The 25273-nt window shown below is 50.0% G+C and overlaps 1 protein-coding gene across 7 annotated transcripts in view; it reads right to left on the bottom strand.

Moving 5' to 3' along the window:
- OSBP2 (oxysterol binding protein 2) overlaps positions 1-25273 on the bottom strand; it is a 323767-nt gene that overhangs the window by 63902 nt on the left and 234592 nt on the right. The window lies entirely within an intron of this gene.

The raw sequence follows: 25273 nt of genomic DNA, 5'->3' as shown, positions 1-25273 counted from the left end.
TCACACCCAGCCCGCGAATGCTGCCACCCACAGTGGACTGGAGAGACAGCAGCCCTATGGCTTGGCAAAGGGGCATTTCTGTAGCACCAGCCACAAGGCCTAGCTGCCCATCTGCTCGTAACTGAACTAGATCCCTGGCCAGCTCCAAACATCCAGGACACCCTGGCTTGGCTTCTACTTATTCTAGCACCAAGAGCTCTTGGAGAGCCAGGAGGATGAAATCCGTCCAGGCCACAGAGGGGCAGCAGCAATGCTCTGCAGTCACTGCTCCAGCCTCAGGGCTGGACTAGCTTCTGTGGGGATGGGGAGAATGGCTGGTAGATCTACCCCTTCCAGAGGCGCCAACATTGGGATTTCCCCGGGGTCCGCCCCAGGCCCCAGCCTTACTCAACCCCTTCCCCCAATCTCCCACCCCCTGCCTCTTCCTGCCCCCACCCCTCCCCCCAGCGCCTCCTGCACGCCGCTGAACAGCTGATCCGCAGGGCTGCAGGTGGGTGCAGAGTACCCATAATTTTTTCCCCGTGGGTGCTCCAGCCCTGGATAACCCATGGAGTCAGCACCTATGACCCCTCCCCCACTCCACCTGCACACCCCCCCCCCCACATAGCTGTATGAAGGGAGCCCTTGGGGAGCTGGGTTCCATGGTGTTCATCGGGGGCAGACTCCCTGGATCCTGTTCTCCCTCCCCTGGGCAATGAAACTGTACCCAGTGCTCTGCATCTGCCCCCCCCCCCAGGCCCTACACAGGAGGGGGTGGGATTTGTCCCCAAATTATCCCATACTCCTAGCTGGAAAAGACCAATTCTCTCCCCACATCCATCACCTCCCCCCGTCCCAGGACTGGTCCCTCCAGTCTACTGGCTAGCACACTGTGCAGCCTGGCTGCAAGTGCCCCAGTGACAGGGCTCCCCCATGTCCATGGGCGGTGAATCCAGAGTCTCCCTGTGGAGGGCTCGCCCCACCTCACACCTGCCCTTCCCCCCCAGTGAGATGGTGACGATGATCCTAATGCCAGCGCGGTAACTCGCAGAGCTGCAGGGACGCCGGCCTGGCACATGCCCTGAGACACAGGGGCAGCAGAGCAGCAGAGAGCACAGGGGTGAAGAACCCAGATGCACAGACAGGGGGCACGGAAAGTTCCTCTGCCCCCAAGGGAAGGAGAAAGAGAGGAAACCAGAACAGCAAGTTTTAGAGAGTTCCACAATGTGCCACGTCTGGGCGCCCTTTACAGACAGTCACTCCACCCTGGCTTGACCCCAGAGGCAGAGCATAACGGCCTTCCCTCGCCTGCTCCATTAGGCACATCTGCCAAACCAGGGGAGCCATCCACAGGGCAGGCAGCAGATGTGGGTGGATGCTGCATCTCCAAGGCTTTGATGTTTTGTACCCAACCTCAGACTCAAAGTTTCTCTCCAAATCAAAGACTTTTTCATCTGCGTATCGTCTTGAAAACTGCCAGCACTGACGGCATTCTAATTAACTGTACACGGAGAGCCCGTGTGCCAACCAGCTTCTTTACGCTGCAAGGTTGTGATAAAAGGATGATATCACAATAGCAGGTACTTAGCGAGTGGCACTGGCCTTCCCATTCAGGGAAAGCTCATTATCCGCTTTAGAGATCTCAGGTTCCAGCTCTGCAGTCATCACACATGTGACGTGCACAGCAATAGCCGTTCCAGAGCTGCTCGGCAAAGTGTAATATGGGAATTACCAGCTGTCTCTGGCTCAGGGGGATGCATGTTTTTTAATAATACATTTGGAGATCTTCACCTGTAATTACCGTGCGGCAATTAAATTTGGTCTTTAAGACAGTTACAGGAAATTGAACAGCTTTGGTGCCATGGTAAATTACAAAGAAGAAGGAAATAGTTACAAACGGGACTGTGCCAAGGTACCCAGAGCTACGGGAAAGAGACAGGAGCTAAGGGTGACTCCTGAGGGGAACATCAAGGTCACTGTGTTGAAGTCAATGTCCTAGATGATGGACAAACCTGATCAAAATAACTCTTAGAGCTTCCCATCTGCAGAACTCAAAGCACTGCAATAAGGAGGGTCAATATCATTATCCCCGTTTTATTGATGGGGAAACTGAGGCACAAGTGCTGAATCTGTTCATCTTGTCAAAAAGAAGATTGAGAGGTGACTTGATCACAGTGTATCAGTACGTTCATGGTGGGGAAATACCAGGTACTACTGGCTCTTTAATCTAGCAGAGCAAGGCAGACAAGAAGCAAGAGCTGGCAACTGAAACCAGAGAAATTTAGATTAGAAATAAGGCACACATGTTTAATGGAAAAAGAAAAGGAGTACTCGTGGCACCTTAGAGACTAACCAATTTATTTGAGCATAAGCTTTCGTGAGCTACAGCTCACTTCATCGGATGCATCCTTTTCTTTTTGCGAATACAGACTAACACGGCTGTTACTCTGAAACCTGTCATTATGTTTAATGGAGAGGGTGAGTAACGGCTGGAATAAACTCCCAAGGGAAGTGGTGGATTCTCCACCTCTTGATGTCTTCAGATCCAGACTGGATGCCTTTCTGGAAGATACGTATTAACCAAACACAAGTTACTGGGCTCGTTATTAGGGTAACGGTATACAGGAGATCAAACTAAACAGTCCCTTTGACCTGAAACTCTATGTATCTATGAAAAGGTCACTCAGCAGGTCTGTGGCAAAGCATGGGAAAGAATCCAGGCCTCCCAAATCCTATCCTGCGTCCTAGCCACTGAAGGATGCTGCATCCCTTCCTTTCTTAATAAAAATAGGGCAGGGGGGTGGATCCACTTTCCCCAGGGGCTTCTGTTTGGGGAATCGTTTGGGTGTAAAGAAAAATTTCACTGTCCAGATCTGAGGGCCCCAGCAGCAACCACTAAGGAGATTGGAGGTGGACTCTTTACACCCCCGGGCACCAGGTTGGTGACTTTTGAAGGTGATTAAGCAAACCTGACCCCGTCCATACCAGGGCAGGGGCCTGGGGGACACTTCTCAGCAGTGTTTGGTGATAAATGGTACAATGTGATCAACTGAGGCATGGTTTGTATCTGAACCAGACACAGGGCAGGCTTAGGCAAACTTCTTGTTATTTATTTGCATTATCGTAGCACCTAGGAGTCCGGTCACGGACCAGGGCCTCTTTGTGCTAGGCGCTGTACAAACACAGAAGAAAATGACAGTCTCTTGATGTATAAGAAAAATGCTTCTGGGATGAGCGCTAGAACAGAAAGAAAGACCCTGCCCCAGGGGGAAGGCCCGGTGAGAATTCCCCTGTGATGCTATGAGGACAGCACAGCTGTGGACCTCGACTGTGCCCAGCAGCCTGTCCTCTGACACCCAATGAGTTCCAATGGCCTCTGAGGGCAAACCATGAAAACGGGTCCTGCATCCCCGCAGCAGAGATGCACCCCTGCCCTCAAACCGAGGAGATAATGGCCTGTCCATGGCATGGGCATGATTTACCCACAACTCTTGACCTCCAAATCCCAGCCCGAAAGAGGCAAGATCCAAAGCATGGCCAGTCCTGGGAGTTAAGCCAGAGGCTGCCTCGGACCATGCTATGGCTGCCATGAGGTCCTGAGCTAATGAGTCCTCAGCTGCATAGACACTGAAGTTGTCCCGATCAATTAGTCTCAGTGACTTCAATGCCGTTGTGCAGAAGAATTAGGTCGGCTCCAGCAGCGATTCCGTAGCCCTTCTTAACCATAGCCAGGTCACCTGATCAAATCCAGTTTTGGGGTGGAGAACTCCGACATTTCAAGTCAGAAACAAACACCACAACTACAGCTGGGATCAAAGCCAGGTTAGGAGCAGCCCCCAGGAGGGTCAGTAGCTCGTGAAGTGAAGTTACTAGTTGCTGGTGCTTGTTTGCACAGGCATGTAGCTGCTGTGTTTACTTCTCTCTCCTGCACTGGGCTCAAGGAGGGACGTGCTTTGCAGGTGAGCTAAATTGATTTCCCTCTTGGCACTGGGAAGGGAGAAAAGGTAACCTCCTTCTGCAAAGACAGGAAGAGAGCCCTCGAGGAAATGTGAATGTTAATAATGTCACAGTTCTCCCAAATGAGTTCCATGCTGGGCTCTTCCCTGTTGGCTTGCTGTACAGTGTGATTTGAAATCTGTTCTAGTTACAGAGGTGACAACTCCTTTGTTTACCTGCAAGTTTTATTCATTGCTATAAAAAATACACAGCCCATTGCCAAGCCATCCCTTCTGCAGCCCCTTTTCACCACTGGTTTGGACTCTCCCTAGTACTGGAGAAGAAAACGAGCCACTGTGCTGGTGGCCTAATCTAACAAGGCCTTTCTTTTGACTAGAGGGTACAGCATTCCCTGCAAAGCATGGAGCCCGTGGCTCTCTCCAGCTCTCACTGGGATGTTCAGTCTTCAGGAAAGCCTGTGACATGCACATCTGAGGAAGGAGCACTGCTGCCTTTGAGAAGTACAGCTAGGATCATCTCGCTCTCATTGAGATGAGGCTATTAATAATCACTTAAATGCTTTTAAATAACTCCCTGGCCATGTGTATGAGGTCAGCTCTTTGTTACGCTGTCAGAATAGCCAACAACTCTGGTGGCTTTTGGATTGGATGCCCTGGTAACATCTCAGGACATGTATGCTCAATTTACTGTGAAGAGCAACCACCTGCGTCCATTCCAGTGTGGGCTGCATTCTGAGTGGATCTCATCAGCTAAGTACAGCCAGGCCTAGTCAATATCAGGACGGATGCTAAAATCCTGGTTAAATCCCAGTTTGGAACAGCTGTCTGCCACCCAGGGTAACCCTATGGACTTCAACTAAAGTGTTGAACAAGTGAGAGGAGACTCAGGGCCTAAATGTTCAAAGCAGAGCTTGTGAGTGGGGAATCACTGGCACTAACGAGATAAACCAGTAAATCCAGCCCTCTGATTCTCTTGTGGTCCCAGGCATTTTGACATTGCGTTCCCCATTTCCCCATTCTCGGTAGAATCTGGACCCCATGGTGACCTCTCGTATTCTTTGACCAGGGACCATTGCCCAGAGACCTGACACATCCACCTGCCTCACAGAAGGCAGACGGACCCACATAAGAGATGCTGCCCTTGATTAGAACTTCCCAGGAAGACACTGGAAGAGCAAAGCATTTTGGCAGGATGGCAAATGGAAAGAGGCTGTTACATCCGAGCTGTAGCTGGAAGATTCAAGCAGTAAAATATACAATGTAGCTCCGGGGTCTGATAAGCTAGGATACAAAACCATATCTGTGTCTCGGACAGTAATATTGATGTAAGCAGCATGTTTCGCATTACTCTAGTTAGTTCCATAAACAGAATCTCTTTAGATCATGGAAACCCTTCATGAAAAGGGAATGAGATAAAATACGAAAAACCACCACCGGGGTGCAGTGATGCAGCTTCTCTGCCAGCCAATCAGACCAGCAGATCATCCGGTGGCTCACTGTTTTTGACCAATATAAAAAGTAAAAACTTCCAGCTGATCAGAGACCATCATTCTTAATGTTAGTTATTCTTTGATTGGCCAGAAGCACAAAACAAATCTATTCTCCCAGCCAATCAGAATAATGCTAAAGTGAACCCATATCACTCACTGGGTCTCAGTCTATAACCCACCTGTGTTAGATCTGAAGGAGTCACCTCATGAGTAAGCAGATGGGCCTAGAGGATGGCAAGGTTAAGATGAGAGCTGCCAGCTTGAGGTCTGAATAGCGAGGAGGGTCATGGCCCCAACAGTCCATAGGATAAACCTTGAAGCCATTTCTAAACTTGCTGTCAAGTTTTCCTATACTACAGCATTATTTGGTAAGCCAGCAACATTCCTTCTGCCCTAGAAGCCCTAAGAACAACCACCCTTTGCCCCTTCTATTCAAACAGCAATGAATCTTTAAGCATCATAAGACCTCTGCAAGGTAGGAAAGGACCTTACAGGAATCATTTTACCTACCACTGAGCTGCAGTCACCTCTGGGGTGAAAAGCAGCAGCTGTTTCATTAAAAGTATCAGATTTTGAACAAGGATTTCCAGAAGACAGAGTTTCAGCTGTGTCTCTGGGAACCTTTAGACTTCAAACACTGGGTGTCATTGCAGCTTGAGCCGACACATGTAAACTAGTTCTAATCTCACTAGTTTGGGTCCCAGAACAGCAGAGCCGCAGCAGCATGAGACTCCATGTGGGCTCTGGGTAATTACTCACAAGGCTAGCCCGCATGCTAGACATATCCTCAGAGGGGACAGCATCGCCTACGCTGACTGCACCTCATTGTCCGAGTACTGACCCAGTCCACCTCCTGCTTAGCCTGTGACACCAAACGGGATCACAAGGTGACACCGTCAATGAACAGACCATTGTGGAGAAAACTCTGTATTCCCCATTGGAGAGCAACAAATCAGCCAGCAGGCTAGAAAGGAACATCCCCTCTGGGCAATCTGGAGTTTCTTGCATAGCACTGTCCAGCTCTGAAGCACATGGTGCTGGCTACTGCCACAGACAGGATCCGAGACAGACCCCTGGTCGGAAACAGTCTGGAAATTGCTGTGTGTGTTTGCAAAAACAACAGGGAGTCCAGTGGCGCCTTAAAGACTAACAGATTTACTTGTGTGTGTTTGATTATTTGAACAGCCAGAGCTCTACAAGAGAACGGATGTCAATGGAACGTTAGGAGACTCCTGAGACGTTTATCCAGCAGCAGGAGGCCATTATCCAGTGACAGATATTCTTTGACTTTAGATCTTAAGCTGCATTTCCAGCTCTTGGCAGGGCATGTAAATATAGTTACCGTAGCTTTGTGGGCTATGCATCAACGGAGCAGGAATCAGGGTTTGAAAGTGTCTAGGTTGACCCCCTGCAGAAAAGCAAGCAGAGTCCACCATACTGAAGGGAGGCCCAGGGCAGGTTTGCCTCCCACCTCTCTGTCAGTGTCGCTCACTCCTGACCTGGCGCATACTTTGGTGTTCCATTCCCCAGCTCCCAGCCAGTGCTGTCAGTGTCCACCAATCCTGCCCCAGTGACCCCCCAGCTAATCCAGCTCTGGGACTCACATCCAGCTTTTTTTAAGGCAGCTCAATCATGACGTTTACCCTCTCTCTGCAATTCCAGCCCAAGGACTCCACACTGCTTGGCTGATACACCTCAGTCCTGACTTGCTGCGGCCCTAGTTATTTCAGAGCTGGAGCCCCCACAAAGAATAGCCAGCACATGTCAGACCTGAGGAAACGAAGGCAGAAAGGAAACAATCCACAGAGAAGCAAATACTCAAATACACTAGCAACCCCTCCCCCCACACACACGGATGCAAAGACATAGGTGTGCCCAGAGAGCTCTGACTGCAGTCACTGAGGGCTCAGTTATGCCACCTTATTCATCGCTTACACTGTGAGTAACCCCACTGATTTCTGTTCATGGAGCATGGTGTCAAGCGGGACAGTGGACCCATGGTTAGGGCACTCTGGCATTCAGGAGACCCAGGTTCAATTTCCATCTCTGCCACAGATTTCCTGCGTGACCTTGGACAAATCACTTAACCTCTCTGTGCCTCAGTTTCCATCTGTAAAATGGGACAATAGCTCTGTCCTATCTCACAGGGGGTTTAGGAGGACAAATACATCAAATATTGCAAGGTGCTTCAGTTCAGCCCCACACTAGCCTAGAAGGGGTTAATGAGGCTATGAATGGGCCATTTAAGCAGATAGGCCACAGCTGAGGGGAACGAGGTGGCCTAATGATGGAGCCAGCGGGGCTGGGGTAAAGCCAGGAAGCTGGCAGTAGAAAAGGGCTGCAGTGAGGGAGCCTGTGGCTACTCTCTGGACATTAGAGAGGGGAGGAAGAAAATGTGGGGAGAGGATGTAGGAAAAGGCTCAGGGAAATGGCAGCAAGGTTTAAAATGGTGCCAACCTTGGCTGCTGCTGACAGGGTTCCTGGGTTGGCACGCAGAGTAGAGGGCAGGCCCAGGTTCCCCTATCAGCCACTGGGGAAGTGGCATCATCTGGGCAGCGCATAAGACTGCCTGAGACATTTTATACAGACAGACTTTGACACCCAGGAAGGGGGAAAACACACAGGGACCTGGCCAGTGGGAAGGGAGAGCACCCAGAGTTGCAGAGAGTGGGAGAGAAAGGTGGCATGGCATGCAACAAGAGGAAAAGGGGACATTATATCTGGATAGAGCTAATCCCCAGAGCAGCCAGGAGGAGGCGCCCTCACGGTAAGTGAACCCAGTGACAGGCCCACAGAAGTACCTTAGATAGACAGTGCTCAAGAGTAAGGGCAGCCCTCTCTGGCTCTGTGTGGCTTTTGCTCATTAGACTGAAGCTTATTCCAGAGCTTCGCTACCCTTAGTGTTAGAAAGTTTTTCCTAATATCTAACCTAACTCTCCCATGCTGCAGATTAAGCCCATTACTTCTTATGCTGCCTTCATAGATTCATAGATATTTAGGTCAGAAGGGACCATTATGATCATGTAGTCTGACCTCCTGCACAATGCAGGCCACAGAATTTCACCCACCACTCCTGTGAAAAACCTCCTGCCTATGTCTGAGCTATTGAAGTCCTCAAATCGTGGTTTAAAGACTTCAAGAAGCAGAGAATCCTCCAGCAAGTGACCCGTGCCCCATGCTACAGAGGAAGGTGAAAAACCTCCAGGGCCTCTTCCAATCTGCCCTGGAGGAAAATTCCTTCCCGACCCCAAATATGGCGATCAGCTAAACCCTGAGCATATGGGCAAGATTCACCAGCCTTCAGTGGACATGGAGAACAACTGATCACTGTCCTTGTTAGAACAGCCCGTAACACATCTGAAGGCTGTTCTTACGTCCCCCTCGGTCTTCTTTTCTTCAGACTAACCAGGCCCAGTTTTAACCTTTCCTCATAGGTCAGGTTTTCTAAACTTTTTATCATTTTTGTTGCTCTCCTCTGGACTCTCTTCAATTTGCCGACATCTTCCTCAAAGTGTAACGCCCAGAATTAGACACAGTACTGCAGCTGAGGCCAAGCAGAGTGGGACAATTACTTCCCATATCTTCCATATGACTCTTCTGTTAATACACCTGAATGATATTAGCCTTTACTGCAGCTGTGTCACATTGCTGACTCATATTCAATTTGTGATCCACTGTAACTCCCAGATCCTTTTAATCAGTACTACCACCTGGCCAGTTATTCCCCTTTTTGTAGTTGCGGGTTTGATTTTTCCTTCCTAACTATAGCACTTTGCACTTGTCTTTACTGAATTTTATCTTGTTGATGTCAGACCAATTCTTCAATTTGTCAAGGTCTTTTTGAATTCTAATCTTGTGCTCCAAAGTGCTGACAACCCCTCCTAGTCTGGAGTCATTTGCAAATGTTATAAGTGTGTTCTCGACTCCATTATCCAAGCTATTAATGAAAATATTGAATAGTACCGGCCCCAGGCCTGGCCCCTGTGGGACCCCACGACATACACCCTCCCTCCCCGTTTGACAATGAACCATTGACAACTACTCTTTGACTAGGGGCAGGGCTACACTTGCAGATGCAGAGCGCTTTGAGTTAAACCGGCCTTCGTAGAGCACAGTAGGGAAAGCGCTGCAGTCTGTCCATACTGACAGCGCACTGGTGTGGCCACATTTGCGGCACTTGCAACAGCATTGGGCGCGGTGCATTATGGGCAGCTATCCCAGCATGCAAGTGACTGCAAAGTGCTTTTCAAATAGGGGGGTTGGGGGGTGGAGTGTGACAGGGAGTGTGTTGTGTGTATGTGGGGGGAGAGAGAGTGGGTTTTTGGGGGCTGAGAGCATGTCAGCATTTTGTCTTGTAAGTTCAGACAGCAGCAGACCACCCCCCCCCCCCGCCTCTCTCTCTCACACACAGCATTCCACACTAATGGTTGCTTTGTCTCGGAGCAGATAAGCAGCCGGCTGTCAGAAACGGAGCTTTCAAAGGACATATCTGCATTAGAATCATAGAATATCAGGGTTGGAAGGGACCTCAGGAGGTCATCTAGTCCAACCCCTTGCTCAAAGCAGGACCAATCCCCAATTTTTGCCCCACATCCCTAAATGGCCCCCCCAAGGATTGAACTCACAATCCTGGGTTTAGTAGGCCAATGATCAAACCACTGAGCTATCCCTCCCCTCTTCATTCCTACAGTGATTCAAAAACAATTGCAAGAGTGACCACTTGACTTAAGGGGATTATGGGACGTTTCCGGAGGCTGATCAGAGAGCACTAATGCAACACCTCGTTCACACTGGCGCTGCGGCCCTCCAGCGGGGAGTTATTCCACTCGCCGAGGTGGAGTACCAGCAGCGCTGTAGCTGCGTAGTCAGAGCGCTCTACGTGCCTTGCCAGGGTGGATGGGGAGTGGCCGAGTGCGCCCAGGGCTCCTTTATTGCACTGTAACTCGCAAGTGTAGCCAAGCCCTAAAGTCTTTCAACCAGATGTGCACCCGGCTTCTAGTAATTTCATCTAGACACAGTCTGCCTGTGAGAATGTCATGCGGGGCTCTGCTAAAGGCCTTCCTAACAGCAAGATACATCACCAGTGTAACTCTGTTAACTTTAACGAAGCTACTCCAAATTTACACTGGTGTAAAAGGGCGCAGGATCAGCCCCTGCTCTGTCAGTTACAAAGGCTCTCTTGGCTCCAGGACAAGCTGAGGACATGGCTAGCTCCGTTCTTCAGCAGGATTTAGCCTGTTTGTTTTCCCTCTGGGCAAGGAGTTGCTGGCTGAGGTTCCCACTAACCCTTATTATCTACATGGCACAATGGTCGGGGTCAGGATGATCTCTGACTGCAGTGGTGTCTCTGTGACCCAACAAGAAGCCCTGGATCTGAAATTACATTCTGTCTGCGGTTTCCATTCTCTTTTTTAAATGCTCCATCTGCTCTAAAAGCTACCCAGAGCAGATCCTTCTGACTGACCTCAGAATTAGTCAGAAAGTCCCTACTCATGAATGTGTGTCCCGGACAGGAGCGTCAGCAGGTACCAGCCAGCAGCATACTATTCTATCCTTCAACGCCATCCCATCTTGGCCCAGCACTGCCGGTCCGTCAGCCCTGGCTGTTTATTTTTCTAACCTGACACTACTCGATCAGAGTAATCCCACATGGGTTTGTCTTCCTGGGACATTTGGTTTTTGGTCCCAGCCACTGCAGCTCCCATTTGATCGCAAAGCAGCGATGACATGCTAATCCCTTTCGATGAGAAACATGCATATTAAACAACACTGTGCCATTTGATTGTCTTGCTGGCTAGAGTCCTTCCCATCTGTCAGAAGCAATAATTAAAATCCTGCTCACTGTTGCTTTCTGCTGAAATACGTGACGCTCCTGCGTCTAAAGCTGCAGCTCCCAGCAGTAGCTGTGGGGGGCTCCATGCACCAGCCCCCATTCAGGGCAGGGTGATTGACCTCTCATGGGTTATGGGAGCCCAGACATTCAGCCTTTAAGCAGCAGATCTATTTTCAATTTGTGACATCTCCGCACACAGACTGTCTCTGGCATAACTCAAATCTCCACCTTCCATCTCAGAGGGCTCCTTGCAAGAGGCATTTAGAGGAACATTTAATGAAAACTACAGTGCAGTAAGTGGGTTACTCATATTTTCCACAGCACTTAGAATTGCAGAACTAGAAAGACGCAAACAGCACTCTTTCCCCACGCAGCGACCCTCTTCTCCTAATACAACCATTTGCTGGTATCTCCAAGGGATAGCAACAGGATGATATGCAACTCAGGAAGCAGTTGGGTACACAGTGTCCTGCGCTGAGGTTATAAGGATAATGGCTGGAGACAGGCACACAAGAGAGACATGATGCTATTAAGGTCAATGGTAGGACACAATGATATGGACAGCCCATTATTTCACCAATAAATCAATAAGGAACCTGTTTAGGGGTATGAACGGAGCTAAATCTCCCCTGGATTCCTGAGAGTGCCTGCAAGCCAATCAGAGTCAGTGTGCAAGTGCAAATATTTCAGGCTATGGATACTCTTCATTCTTTGTTTCAATTAGCCACGCCTATATTTACATATCTTACAGATGCCTTTTGCAGGCTGCTTAGCATTGTTCTTGTCACGCTTTTGACCATTTCCAACACTGTTTCTTACTATTACCAAAATGCACATATCTGGTGCCACAAATTGGCATGCTTGAGACATTCCCTGCCCAAAGAGCTAAGCGGACAAGGGCAAAGATCAGCCATGGAGTGATACTGCAGGAAGGGTGGGGAGTTACCCGGGAGAAGGGGGCCTGGAAGAGTGTGACTGGCAGAGAAGGGGCGATTGCTCCAAGCTCAGGGTGCAGCGCGATGGAAGGCACAAAGCTGAGAGTGGGAGAAAGAAGGAAGCAGCAAGGGAGCTGTGGGAAGGAAATGCCCAGGGCCTGAAAGGTGGTGGTGAGGAGCTTAGATATGGTGCAGGGAGAGACGGGAACCAGGGAAGGGCGGGGCGAGGGAGGCAACAAGACAGGAAGATGATGCTAGCAGTGACATTTTGGATCGAATGGAGAGAGATGGGGTGGGGGTGGGCAGATGGTTACAGTAGCCACAGTAAGAGATGGCCAAGGTGGGATCAGGGCAGGGATTTGTGATATTAAAGCGAAAGGAGACAGGGCTTAGTGAGAGAGACTGCACCTGGGAGGAGAGTTGCCGGTGACAGGAGCCTGGGAGTCAGGAAGGGCAGTGGAGCTGGCTGGGCAGGCTGAGGGGAGAGGTGGAGACTGAGGTGGCAGCAGGAGGGTAGCTGAAGACAGCCCAGTACAGGTGGGAGGATCTGATGAGTGGATCCACATTACAAAGCAAATGAGGCATGGGCGGAGTTTGGGGGGCACTGCACCCCCAGACTGCAAGCATCGGGCAATGTAATGAGTTCTGCAGAGGAGACAGGAAATTTCTCCCAGCTTGGGCCCCCGAGGCAGGGAGTCAGAATTTTGTTTATAATCAGAGTGATTAACAGATGATTACAATAAGAAAGGGTTGTTAGGATGTTTCCTAAAGTTCAATGATCTGTTCCAAACTTGGTGAATCACAAAAAGTTAGTGACCTAAATGACAGAAAGTAATTGTAGATTTTTCTACAATTGTTGGATTCAAGATATTACTAATATCTTCCTTTGAGAGGAGAACTGATTTTTTAGACAAAGGAAATGCAGCAGATCTAATCTACCTGGATGTCAGGAAGGCATTTGATACAGTTCCACAAGAGAAATTATTAGTTAAATTGGAGAAGGCTGGGATTAATATGAGAACGGAAAGTGGATAAGGAACTGGTTGAAGGGGAGACTACAACAGGTCATACTGAAAGGTGAACTGTCAGGCTGGAGGGAGGTTACTAGTGCAGGTCCTTGGGAATCAGATCCTGGGACCAACCTTATTTAAAACATTTTTATTACTGACCTGGGCACAAAAAGTGGGAATTAGCGAATCACACAAAGTTGGGAGGTATTGCCAGTACGGAGGAGAACCAGAATATCATACAAGAAGATCTGGATGACCTTGTAAACTGGAGTAATAGAAATGGGATGAAATTTAATAGTGCAAAGTGCAAGGTCATGCATTCAGGGACTAACAACAAGACTTTTTGCTATAAGCTGGGGACATATCAGTTGGAAGTGACAGAGGAGGAGGAAGACCTGAGTGTATTAGTTGATCACAGGAGGATGACTATGAGCCATCAATGTGATGCGGCCGTAAAAGAAGCTAACACAGTCCTGGGGTGCATCAGGTGAGGTATTTCCAGTAGAGACAGGGAGGTGTTAGTACAAGGCACTGGTGAGAACTCATCTGGAGTACTGTGTACAAATCTGGTCTCCCATGTTTATGATGAATTCAAACGGGAACAGGTGCAGCGAAGGGCTACTGATGATCCGAGGAATAGAAAACCTACCTTATGAGAGGAGACTCAAAGAGCTTGGCTTGTTTAGCCCAACCAAAAGAAGGCTGAGGGGAGATATGATTACTCTGTATAAATACATCAGAGAGGAATAAATACCAGGGAAGGAGAGAAGTTATTGAAGTTAAGCACCAATGTGGACCCCAGAAAAATGGATATAAACTGGCCAGCAATAAGTTTAGGCTTGAAATTAGATGAAGGCTTCTAACCATCAGAGAAGTGAAGTTCTGCAGCAGCCTCCCAAGGGGAGCAGTGGGGGCAAAAACTCAAACTGGCTTCAAGACTGAGCTAGATAAGTTTATAGAGGGGATGGTATGACAGGACTGCCTACAATGGCATGTGGCCCATCAGTGACTGCCTGTAACAAAAATCCCCAACAGCTGGAGATGGGACATTAGATGGGGAGGGCTCTGAGTTACTACAGAGAATTCTTTCCCAGGTGTCTACCTAGTGGATCTTGCCCATGTGCTCAGGGTCTAAATGATCACCATATTAGTAGTCGGGAAGGAATTTTCCCCCAGGTCAGATTGGCAGAGACCCTGGGGTTTTTTGCTTTCTCTGCAGCATGGGGCATGTGTCACATGCAGGTTTAAACTAGTGTAAACGGTGGATTCTCTGTCACTTGAAGTCTTTAATTTGAGGACTTCAGGAACTCAGCCAGAACTCAGGGGTCTATTACAGGAGTGGGTGGGTGAGGTTCTGTGGCCTGCAATGAGCAGGAGGTCAGACTAGATGATCATGATGGTCCCTTCTGACTTCAGTAAGTGTATCTGAGTAAGAATATACATTACAATTTGAAACCTAACCAGTGACCCATAAGTGACTTGCCACAAGATGTCAGAACATGTTAGTATTAGAGCTGAGTGGGTCTAGCATTTATTTTTCTTTCTTTATATAAGAATTAGATACAATGCTCCTGTTAGAGATTTCTAAGTTATTATATGGGGAAAAAATAGATTTTTCAGTTGCCTAAGTGGCCCCAGGAGTCATGATTAAAGTCTCTCTGACCCTCCCCCTCTCCCCCAGAAAATCTAAAATCGTGCCCCTGTGCGATGGCAAAGGAATCCCACCCCCCCACCCCCTCATGTGCGGCCCAGTTGGCTTGACTGGAGCCATTCCCCCAGCAAATATAGAAGTCAGACTACACCTATGGAATAAAGCCATCCAGAGAGAAAGGGGGGGACTGATGATAGACCCTGGTGGGGCCACTGGGGGAGAGCTGAGGATGAGGAGAGGATGTGGGAGAGCGAGAGATCAGCAGCAGACAGAGCGGAAAGGATAAGGAGGGAGAAATGTTCCTTCGGTGTTGCTAAGAAGGGGTCATTAGCAGCCTGGGTGGCTGTGGGGAGCAGACAGCCAGTGGGGAGGGCGAGTGAGGGGGCACAGGAGGAGAGGAGTCTAGGCAGCAGGGGCATGGGACAACAGCTACTGAGGCAAGTAGAATGCAGGGAAGGGCAGTCACAGGTGCCCACATGGGCAGAAAGAGAAGGAGCCCAGGGAGCCAAGGCTCAGGGGTCACGGGGGGAGGGAAAGCTGGAGACGTGGGAGGGTGAGACAGCGCGGGTAGGGCATGGGAGCAGGAGGAAAGATCATCCATTTTGTTTGGTAAGATCCTGGGCAGAGCAGGGCCAGGGAAGAGGGGACAAGGAGAGAAGTGAAGGCTGAGGAGACTGGCCCCATAGGAACTGACCCAGAGGGAGAAGCTGGGCTGTCCAGAGGGGAGCGGGCAGGGATGGGACAATCAGCGTCCTCCTGGAGTGTTCTCCAGAAGCCCTCCACAGTGTGCGAACAACTGGAGAGGCAGCGAATGGAGGAGGGGAGACAGATGGGGCTTGGAATCAGAGAGGGCAGAGCACAGTGGGAGCAGGGAGAGGAGCGATTAGGGTGTTTCCATCAGGGACCTTCCCTCCAAGCCCATAGGCTCTTACCAAGCAGCCCCGCAGTGAAGTTGTGACCTCACCATGAAAGCTGTGATGTCATAAACCCAGGGTAACAAATGGTTTATCTGCAGGATCAGGCAGGGGGATGAGCCAGGTTGGGAGGAAAAGATGCTCTTGCTCTAAGCACTGAGGGCTGGGGGCCTAACGTTCACCTGAGCCAGATACAAACAGGCGAGCAGATAACGCAGGGAGGACGGGGCTTTGCTGTCTAGGAGTGGGCAGGGGCTGGGGCTGTAGGCAGACGTGCCGTTACTACCCACATATGATTGGGGCACTGAGACACGGCGGCTCCGGCTCAGCTACCTGGGCAGAGCTGTTATAAAGGGGTCCTGGATGCATGGCAGCCAGACCCAGTCAGGTAGAACGGCTGCTGGCTCAGGAGCATGTGGCAAACTAGACTTCAGTGGCTCGTTTACCTGCTCATTAAATGTGTCTGTGCTCACGGCTCCTGGCTCACGGAGGCTCTGCACTGTGTGTACCTCGGGCCATTCTGTGCTGGTGAGCACTGCGAGGAGGCGCAGGGACGTCGTCAGATGCCTCCCCTGTGCTTGGACATGGTAAGATTCCCCAGGGAGGCCTGTGGTACGTGAAGCTGCTGCTCTGATCAGAAGCAGCACGTGCCCACAGACTGTGCAGGCTACGTGCTGCAGCATCGCATCTGGCTGGAAGGCTGGATTCAGCCCTTGCTGGCAGGCCACAACCTTTTGAGGCTGTGGGGGATGGCAGCTGGGGACACCTGCTAGCACTGAGACCGCACAGAGATCTGACAGAACAGGGAACCTCCATGCACCCTCCTTGTGCCCTGGCACAGGACTGGGCAGGAGTCAGTCCTCTGGGTATTTTAATTCTCTCTGGGTAACTAGAACTTGAGATGGATCCCTCTTGCTCACTCTCCCTTTCCTCTCTCCACCGTCTCTCCTCTGGCTCTATCTTCCAGCCTTCCCCTCCCCTCTCTCCCAGCAGCCCGTAGGGACAGGCTGCAGAGGGCTGGCTCCTTCCTCTGTGGATCTGCTGACAACTTGAAATAATGTTTCTGGTGCTGGGCTGGCGGCTGGGAGCAGATGAGACGCTGTCAGACCCTGGCTAATAATGGCAGCTCTGTAAAGCCCATCTGGAGCGCTGCACTAGAGAGACTCGCAGACACAAAAGCTTTGGAGCACAGCACAAGGGACTGTTTGAAGTTGGTCAGATCTCATTCTTGGGTCTAACAGGCTCCGTGATGCTGGCAGGAAGCAGGGCACAGCAGGCGAGGTGCCTGCACATGACAGACAGCCTAGTTCCTGCCATACATAAAATAAACCCTCGACCCTTTCACCCCGATCTGCTTGCATGGGCTTTCACAGTACTTTGTAAAAGTGTTAGACCCCCCTGGGGAGGGGTTTAAAGAGATGTCCCTGTACGAGGTGTACAGACATTAGCTCGTGTTCATGAAGCGCTGTGGCTAGATGGCACGTAGGATTGGTATTAATATCACTACAGTCTCCAGCCAAAGGAGGAAAAAATACATGAAGAGTAAAATAACTTACCCCAGCCTCTAGCCATCAAGTGCATTGTTTTAGCTGGACATTTATCACTGGGAATGGATGCCTGATCTCCAAGCAATGAGACCCAGGCCCGGAGTCAGCCTGTTATTCCCTTGTGCCCCATTTCCCCTCGGCCTGCACACATCCAGCTGAGGGATCTAAAAGCCATTATACCCCTTCTGGCAAATGCTCCAAGAGGCTCTGGGTCAGCTTGGGAGCCCAGGAGTCTCGCTGGTCATGCTACTGCACAGGCCAGCTGGGCTCCACCGCTGACCAAAGAACTGCACTCCTTGGCGGAGCCTCTCGGCAATGCACAGGGACAAGCCCTCTCCACGTAGCGCAGGGGACTAGGAAAGCTGGACAGGCAGTACACCTGACAGCCCTGGCACTGGCAGCAGGGACAGTGAGGTGATGTGAGACTTTTCAGCTGGCCTCAGCACTGAATGGTGGCATATGTTGGGCAATCCAGGGAGAGAACAGTGGTGGAATTAAAGGACTGCACACAAAAATCACTTCTGTGCACAAAACCTTTATTCTCCTGATAGAATTGATTTGCCAAAGTTCCCCCACATTTCACCTCCCAAAGCCCTTTGAGAAGCAGCCACCCGAGGAATCCTGACACTTGGTGGGGAATTGAGAGGGTCTGTTCTGAAAGATCATGGCACTGAGGAAAAGCAAGCGGTGACACGCAGAGGGACAGGAGGCTTCTGGGATGAGCCCGCATTTCAAGTCCGCATTCTCAAAGAGCTTCTGCTTCTGCAAAACACAGGAGAGCTCAGCTGCGTGAGGATTCTCCTCTCCTCTCATCTCTCAAATGGAAACATGCTGTTCTATGCAGACAGAACTCTAGTCCCAGGCAGCAAGGGCCAACTCTTTATTGATCCTCCGCCATTCGATTCCCCCGGGGTAGGAGCATAGAATTACTCTCACTTTCCAAAAAGAAAAGGAGTACCACGGGTGAGTCCAGTATACTCAGCCTTCCTCCTTTTACACAGGTATATAGCAGCAGAAAGAAAAACTGAAGGGCCAAAATCTGTCCCCCAATACACCTGCACAACTCCCAGTGAGGTTTGCAGTCCCAGAGCCAGCACATCCTGGGAAAGAGTTTGGCTCAGAGAGAGGCAGAGGAAGAGACAGATGTGACTAATTCCTTCAAGCTAGATTTTGGTTACGTCCGTTTCCTTGGATTCAATTTAAAAGCCCCAGTTTCAAGTCCAGTGAATGGTAGGTGCTTTATGTAGATGCAGAGCAGGTTCCCAATGGTCATGTCACATCAGAGCAAAGTGCACCCATAGTCTGCCTCTCTCCTTCCAGCTCCAGCCACTGGCCAGCTGCACATTCCCCTGCCCGTAAAGGAAGGGAGTGGCCCAACCAGAACCAATTGCCAATGGGCAGCTGGAAGTGCAGCCCCACAGACTAGGCTTGATACACAAGACAGAAGGGAGGAGACAGACCAAGAGATTCTGGTGGAGGATCCTGGGCCTCTTAGAGAACATGAAACAGGGATGCCATTGCCCACGTTTTCTAGATGAGGCTGACAGACCTTTCAGGTGACAAATGTGCCAGCCTAGAGCACGTGTCCATATGCCCCAGACTCTGGATTTCTTGAGCTCACAACCCCTGATTCACCCACAGTGCCCAGAAAGTACAGGGTTCTAAGCCAGCCCAAAGGGGTTTGAGTGTTTACAGCAGCATTGCGGCATACTAACTAGCACAGGACATGTGTTATCCATGTGTTATCCATCTGACTAGATGATCACAGTGGTCCCTTCTGGCCTTGGAATCTATGCAAAATAACCCCTCCCTTTGGCATAATGGATGAGATGAGATAAGGCACAGGAGCACTGTCTAGGTCCTGGGGAACAAGTGGTTAACTTAGGGGCCAGGGCCCCCCACTTTTAAAAAGAGCTACCCAGGGAGCCTGGGCCACTGAGCAGCAGCGAACCAGCTGAGCAGCGGGGACAGCAGAGCAGCTCACAGCAGGAGTTTGCCTGGGAGTTCGCCTGGAGTGAGCCCAGTGAGGCTTACATCTTGCAAACGTCTCTGAGGAAGCTCATAGTAGGTAGGTGATATGGAAGGGGGGTGTTCAGCTGTTGTGACCTGCACTGGATGTGCCATGTTTGTCTTTCTTCCACAGGACAGAAGCGACTTTGTCTGTACAAAGTGCAAGCTGGTCTCCATATTGGAAGAGAAGATTGAAGGTCTGGAGCAACAGATAACGACCCTGCGTTGTATACGAGAAACTGAGGATTTTCTGGACAAAACTCAGGATAGGCTTCTAGGGGCACAAAGCTCTAAAGATATAGAGCAGGTTGCACAGAGGAGCCAAGAGGCCAGTGAAGAAGCTTGGCAACATGTGACCTCCATAAGAGGTAAGCGGAATGTCCGGGTTCCAGTAACACAGACACAGGTAACTAACCGCTTTCATGTTCTCTCCACAGGTACCATTGCGGAGAGTGGACCAGATGATATGTCTGGGGGGAGAAAGCAGAAGGAGACTCCGCTGGTTGGAAGGCATGAGATGCAATGTCCTGAGGTTGGGGGTTCCACGACCACCACTCCCAAGAAGAGAAGGAGGGTGGTGGTGGTCGGGGACTCTCTCCTCCGGGGGACTGAGTCATCTATCTGCCGCCCTGACCGGGAAAACCGAGAAGTCTGCTGCTTGCCAGGGGCTAAGATTCGCGATGTGACAGAGAGACTGCCGAGACTCATCAAGCCCTCGGATCGCTACCCCTTCCTGCTTCTCCATGTGGGCACCAATGATACTGCCAAGAATGACCTTGAGCGGATCACTGCGGACTACGTGGCTCTGGGAAGAAGGATAAAGGAGTTGGAGACGCAAGTGGTGTTCTCGTCCATCCTCCCCGTGGAAGGAAAAGGCCTGGGTAGGGACCGTCGAATCGTGGAAGTCAACGAATGGCTACGCAGGTGGTGTCGGAGAGAAGGCTTTGGATTCTTTGACCATGGGATGGTGTTCCATGAAGGAGGAGTGCTGGGCAGAGACGGGCTCCATCTTACGAAGAGAGGGAAGAGCATCTTTGCCAGCAGGCTGGCTAACCTAGTGAGGAGGGCTTTAAACTAGGTTCACCGGGGGAAGGAGACCAAAGCCCTGAGGTAAGTGGGAAAGCGGGATACTGGGAGGAAGCACAGGCAGGAATGTCTGTGAGGGGAGGGCTCCTGCCTCATACTGGGAATGAGGGGCGATCAACAGGTTATCTCAAGTGCTTATATACGAATGCACAAAGCCTTGGAAACAAGCAGGGAGAACTGGAGATCCTGGTGATGTCAAGGAACTATGACGTCATTGGAATAACAGAGACTTGGTGGGATAACTCACATGACTGGAGTACAGTCATGGATGGTTATAAACTGTTCAGGAAGGACAGGCAGGGCAGAAAAGGTGGGGGAGTAGCACTGTATGTAAGGGAGCAGTATGACTGCTCAGAGCTCCGGTACGAAACTGTGGAAAAACCTGAGTGGATTAAGTTTAGAAGTGTGTGCAACAAGAGTGATGTAGTGGTGGGAGTCTGCTATAGACCACTGGACCAGGGGGATGAGGTGGATGAGGCTTTCTTCCGGCAACTCACGGAAGCTACTAGATCGCATGCCCTGATTCTCATGGGTGACTTTAATTTTCCTGATATCTGCTGGGAGAGCAATACAGCGGTGCATAGACAATCCAGGAAGTTTTTGGAAAGCGTAGGGGACAATTTCCTGGCGCAAGTGCTAGGGGAGCCAACTAGGGGGGGTGCTTTTCTTGACCTGCTGCTCACAAACCGGGTAGAATTAGTGGGGGAAGCAAAAGTGGATGGGAATCTGGGAGGCAGTGACCATGAGTTGGTTGAGTTCAGGATCCTGACGCAGGGAAGAAAGGTAAGCAGCAGGATACGGACCCTGGACTTCAGGAAAGCAGACTTCGACTCCCTCAGGGAACAGATGGCCAGGATCCCCTGGGGGATTAACATGAAGGGGAAGGGAGTCCAGGAGAGCTGGCTGTATTTCAAGGAATCCCTGTTGAGGTTACAGGGACAAACCATCCCGATGAGTTGAAAGAATAGTAAATATGGCAGGCGACCAGCTTGGCTTAATGGTGAAATCCTAGCGGATCTTAAACATAAAAAAGAAGCTTACAAGAAGTGGAAGGTTGGACATATGACCAGGGAAGAGTATAAAAATATTGCTCGGGCATGTAGGAAAGATATCAGGAGGGCCAAATCGCACCTGGAGCTGCAGCTAGCAAGAGATGTCAAGAGTAACAAGAAGGGTTTCTTCAGGTATGTTGGCAACAAGAAGAAAGCCAAGGAAAGTGTGGGCCCCTTACTGAATGAGGGAGGCAACCTAGTGACAGAGGATGTGGAAAAAGCTAATGTACTCAATGCTTTTTTTGCCTCTGTTTTCACTAACAAGGTCAGCTCCCAGACTGCTGCGCTGGGCATCACAGAATGGGGAAGAGATGGCCAGCCCTCTGTGGAGATAGAGGTGGTTAGGGACTATTTAGAAAAGCTGGACGTGCACAAGTCCATGGGGCCGGACGAGTTACATCCGAGAGTGCTGAAGGAATTGGCGGCTGTGATTGCAGAGCCCTTGGCCATTATCTTTGAAAACTCGTGGCGAACGGGGGAAGTCCCGGATGACTGGAAAAAGGCTAATGTAGTGCCAATCTTTAAAAAAGGGAAGAAGGAGGATCCTGGGAACTACAGGCCAGTCAGCCTCACCTCAGTCCCTGGAAAAATCATGGAGCAGGTCCTCAAAGAATCAATCCTGAAGCACTTACATGAGAGGAAAGTGATCAGGAACAGTCAGCATGGATTCACCAAGGGAAGGTCATGCCTGACTAATCTAATCGCCTTTTATGATGAGATTACTGGTTCTGTGGATGAAGGGAAAGCAGTGGATGTATTGTTTCTTGACTTTAGCAAAGCTTTTGACACTGTCTCCCACAGTATTCTTGTCAGCAAGTTAAGGAAGTATGGGCTGGATGAATGCACTATAAGGTGGGTAGAAAGCTGGCTAAATTGTCGGGCTCAACGGGTAGTGATCAATGGCTCCATGTCTAGTTGGCAGCCGGTGTCAAGTGGAGTGCCCCAGGGGTCGGTCCTGGGGCCGGTTTTGTTCAATATCTTCATAAATGATCTGGAGGATGGTGTGGATTGCACTCTCAGCAAATTTGCGGATGATACTAAACTGGGAGGAGTGGTAGATACGCTGGAGGGGAGGGATAGGATACAGAAGGACCTAGACAAATTGGAGGATTGGGCCAAAAGAAATCTGATGAGGTTCAATAAGGATAAGTGCAGGGTCCTGCACTTAGGATGGAAGAATCCAATGCACCGCTACAGACTAGGGACCGAATGGCTAGGCAGCAGTTCTGCGGAAAAGGACCTAGGGGTGACAGTGGACGAGAAGCTGGATATGAGTCAACAGTGTGCCCTTGTTGCCAAGAAGGCCAATGGCATTTTGAGATGTATAAGTAGGGGCATAGCGAGCAGATCGAGGGATGTGATCGTTCCCCTCTATTCGACACTGGTGAGGCCTCATCTGGAGTACTGTGTCCAGTTTTGGGCCCCACACTACAAGAAGGATGTGGATAAATTGGAGAGAGTCCAGCGAAGGGCAACAAAAATGATTAGGGGTCTAGAGCACATGACTTATGAAGAGAGGCTGAGGGAGCTGGGATTGTTTAGTCTGCAGAAGAGAAGAATGAGGGGGGATTTGATAGCTGCTTTCTACTACCTGAAAGGGGGTTCCAAAGAGGATGGCTCTAGACTGTTCTCAATGGTAGCAGATGACAGAACGAGGAGTAATGGTCTCAAGTTGCAATGGGGGAGGTTTAGATTGGATATTAGGAAAAACTTTTTCACTAAGAGGGTGGTGAAACACTGGAATGCGTTACCTAGGGAGGTGGTAGAATCTCCTTCCTTAGAGGTTTTTAAGGTCAGGCTTGACAAAGCCCTGGCTGGGATGATTTAACTGGGAATTGGTCCTGCTTCGAGCAGGGGGTTGGACTAGATGACCTTCTGGGGTCCCTTCCAACCCTGATATTCTATGATTCTATGATTCTATGAGTGTACATAGGAGTTACCTGGGGGCTAAGCTTCGTGCTGGCCCCTCTGCAAAGGGGCGCCCTCCCCCACAGCGAATGAGGCAGATGTAGCATAATGCATTGGGGGATTCTCAGAGCCATTCACCAATGACCAAAGCCCAGTGTCTGCATACAAGGCAAAGGCAATGGCCATATTATATGTAATAGAAAGGAAAGCAGTTTCTTCATTCCTTATCACCCCTTCTCCCACCCACCCCTTGAGGGTCACTAGGAACCCCCCTACACTCCACACACAATTCCTCACCTCCACCCTCAGAGACCTCTCACAACGGCACCCTTCCTTAGAGCAAGGAGGGCAGGAGGCACTTGACCTCAGTGTACTCCTGAGGGTGATTGATGAAGAGTGACAGGAGAGGCTGAGCTCCCCACCCCTCTGCTGGGCCTGAACTCAGCCCAGCCTTCCAGCCCTCTGCATGTTGTCTTGTCTCCAGGCCACTACTGTGACTGGCTTCAACTTTCTCCCATTTTCCCATCAGCTGAATCTCTCCCTGTCCCAGGCAGCTACCCTGTCCCAGGCAGCTACCTGCTCACCTTGTCCAGAAGCAACCCACCCCCAGATGTTTGAAGATGGTCCCTTTCTTCACCTGCCGCTGCGGTCATTGCCAAAGTCTGCCTTAGGCAAGCATGTTGAACATGACTGTTGGGGTTCCAGAGCAGAAATGCAGAGCATCTGACTTGGCTTCTTTTTAAGAACACCGGCACCGTTTTACATGCAAGGAGGCTGCCTATTTCTGCTCAGCCATCTGTGCCTTGCGTGCTTTGCAAAGGCAGCCCCTAGCCGGCATACGAGTGGGCACAGCATCAGAAAACGATTGCACTTGCATGCCAGAAATAGCTGCTTTGAAGTCCTTAAGCAGGGTTGGGATTTCTTCCAGCCATTAAAGGTGAAGGGGGCTCATTTTCATGGGGCATGGGTTCTGAGCTGAGTGTTGAGTGACAGGAGAGAGGAATCCCTAGGGCCACCACTCTCACCCTGACTGTGGGACAAATCAGTGCTGTAGCAGCCAAGTCTGCCGCCTGTCTTCCTCAGCACCTGCATGCTACCACATAGAGAGCTCCTCCAGTGCTGAGCTCCATCCTGTTCCCAAACTGTGTGTCCGTCCCTTTGAATGGCAGAATCATGCTAGTTACACTGCCAGGGCACCCTCCACGGAGGGTGGCCACAGAGGAAGGAACTTCCCCATAATAATTTCAATACCTAGCTCTTATCTAGCAATTTTCATGCATAGATCTCAAAATGCTTTAAAAATATCTCTAACCCCATTTTACAGATGTGGAAACTGAGGCACAGAGAAGTAATCTGCCCAAGTTAGGAATTGTAGACAATTGATAAGGGAAGCAAAGGGACACAAGAAGAACTCTGTGGCCAGCAGAGTTTAAGGACAATAAGGAGTTTTAAAAATATACTACAAACAAAAAGAATCCTGACAATGGTACTGGTCCATGATTAGATGGAAATACTAGAATTATCAATTATAATGCAGAAAAGACATAAGTGTTCAATAAATATTTCTTTTCTGTATTTGGGGAAAAAGTAGATGATGTAGTCTCATCATATGGGCATAACACTCTTTCCATTCCACTAGTATCTCCGGAAGATCTTAAACAGAAGCTACTAAAATTAGACATTTTTATATCAGCAGGTCCAGATAACTTGCATCCAAGAATTTTAAAAGATCTGGCCAAGGAGGAGTTCACTGGGCCATTAACTCTGATTTTCAATAAGACTTGGAGTGCTGGGGAAGTTCCAGAAGACTGGAAGACTAATGTTGTGCCAATTTTTTAAAAACACAAATGGACTGATCTGGGTAATTATAGGTCTGTCAGCCTGACACCGATCCCAGGCAAG

This window comes from Natator depressus, chromosome 15 (genome assembly GCF_965152275.1).
Source record: "Natator depressus isolate rNatDep1 chromosome 15, rNatDep2.hap1, whole genome shotgun sequence".
In the NCBI taxonomy this organism is placed as follows: domain Eukaryota; kingdom Metazoa; phylum Chordata; order Testudines; family Cheloniidae; genus Natator; species Natator depressus.
The sequence above is the reverse complement of the archived record's forward strand: the minus strand, read 5'-3'. Positions and strand labels throughout refer to the sequence as shown.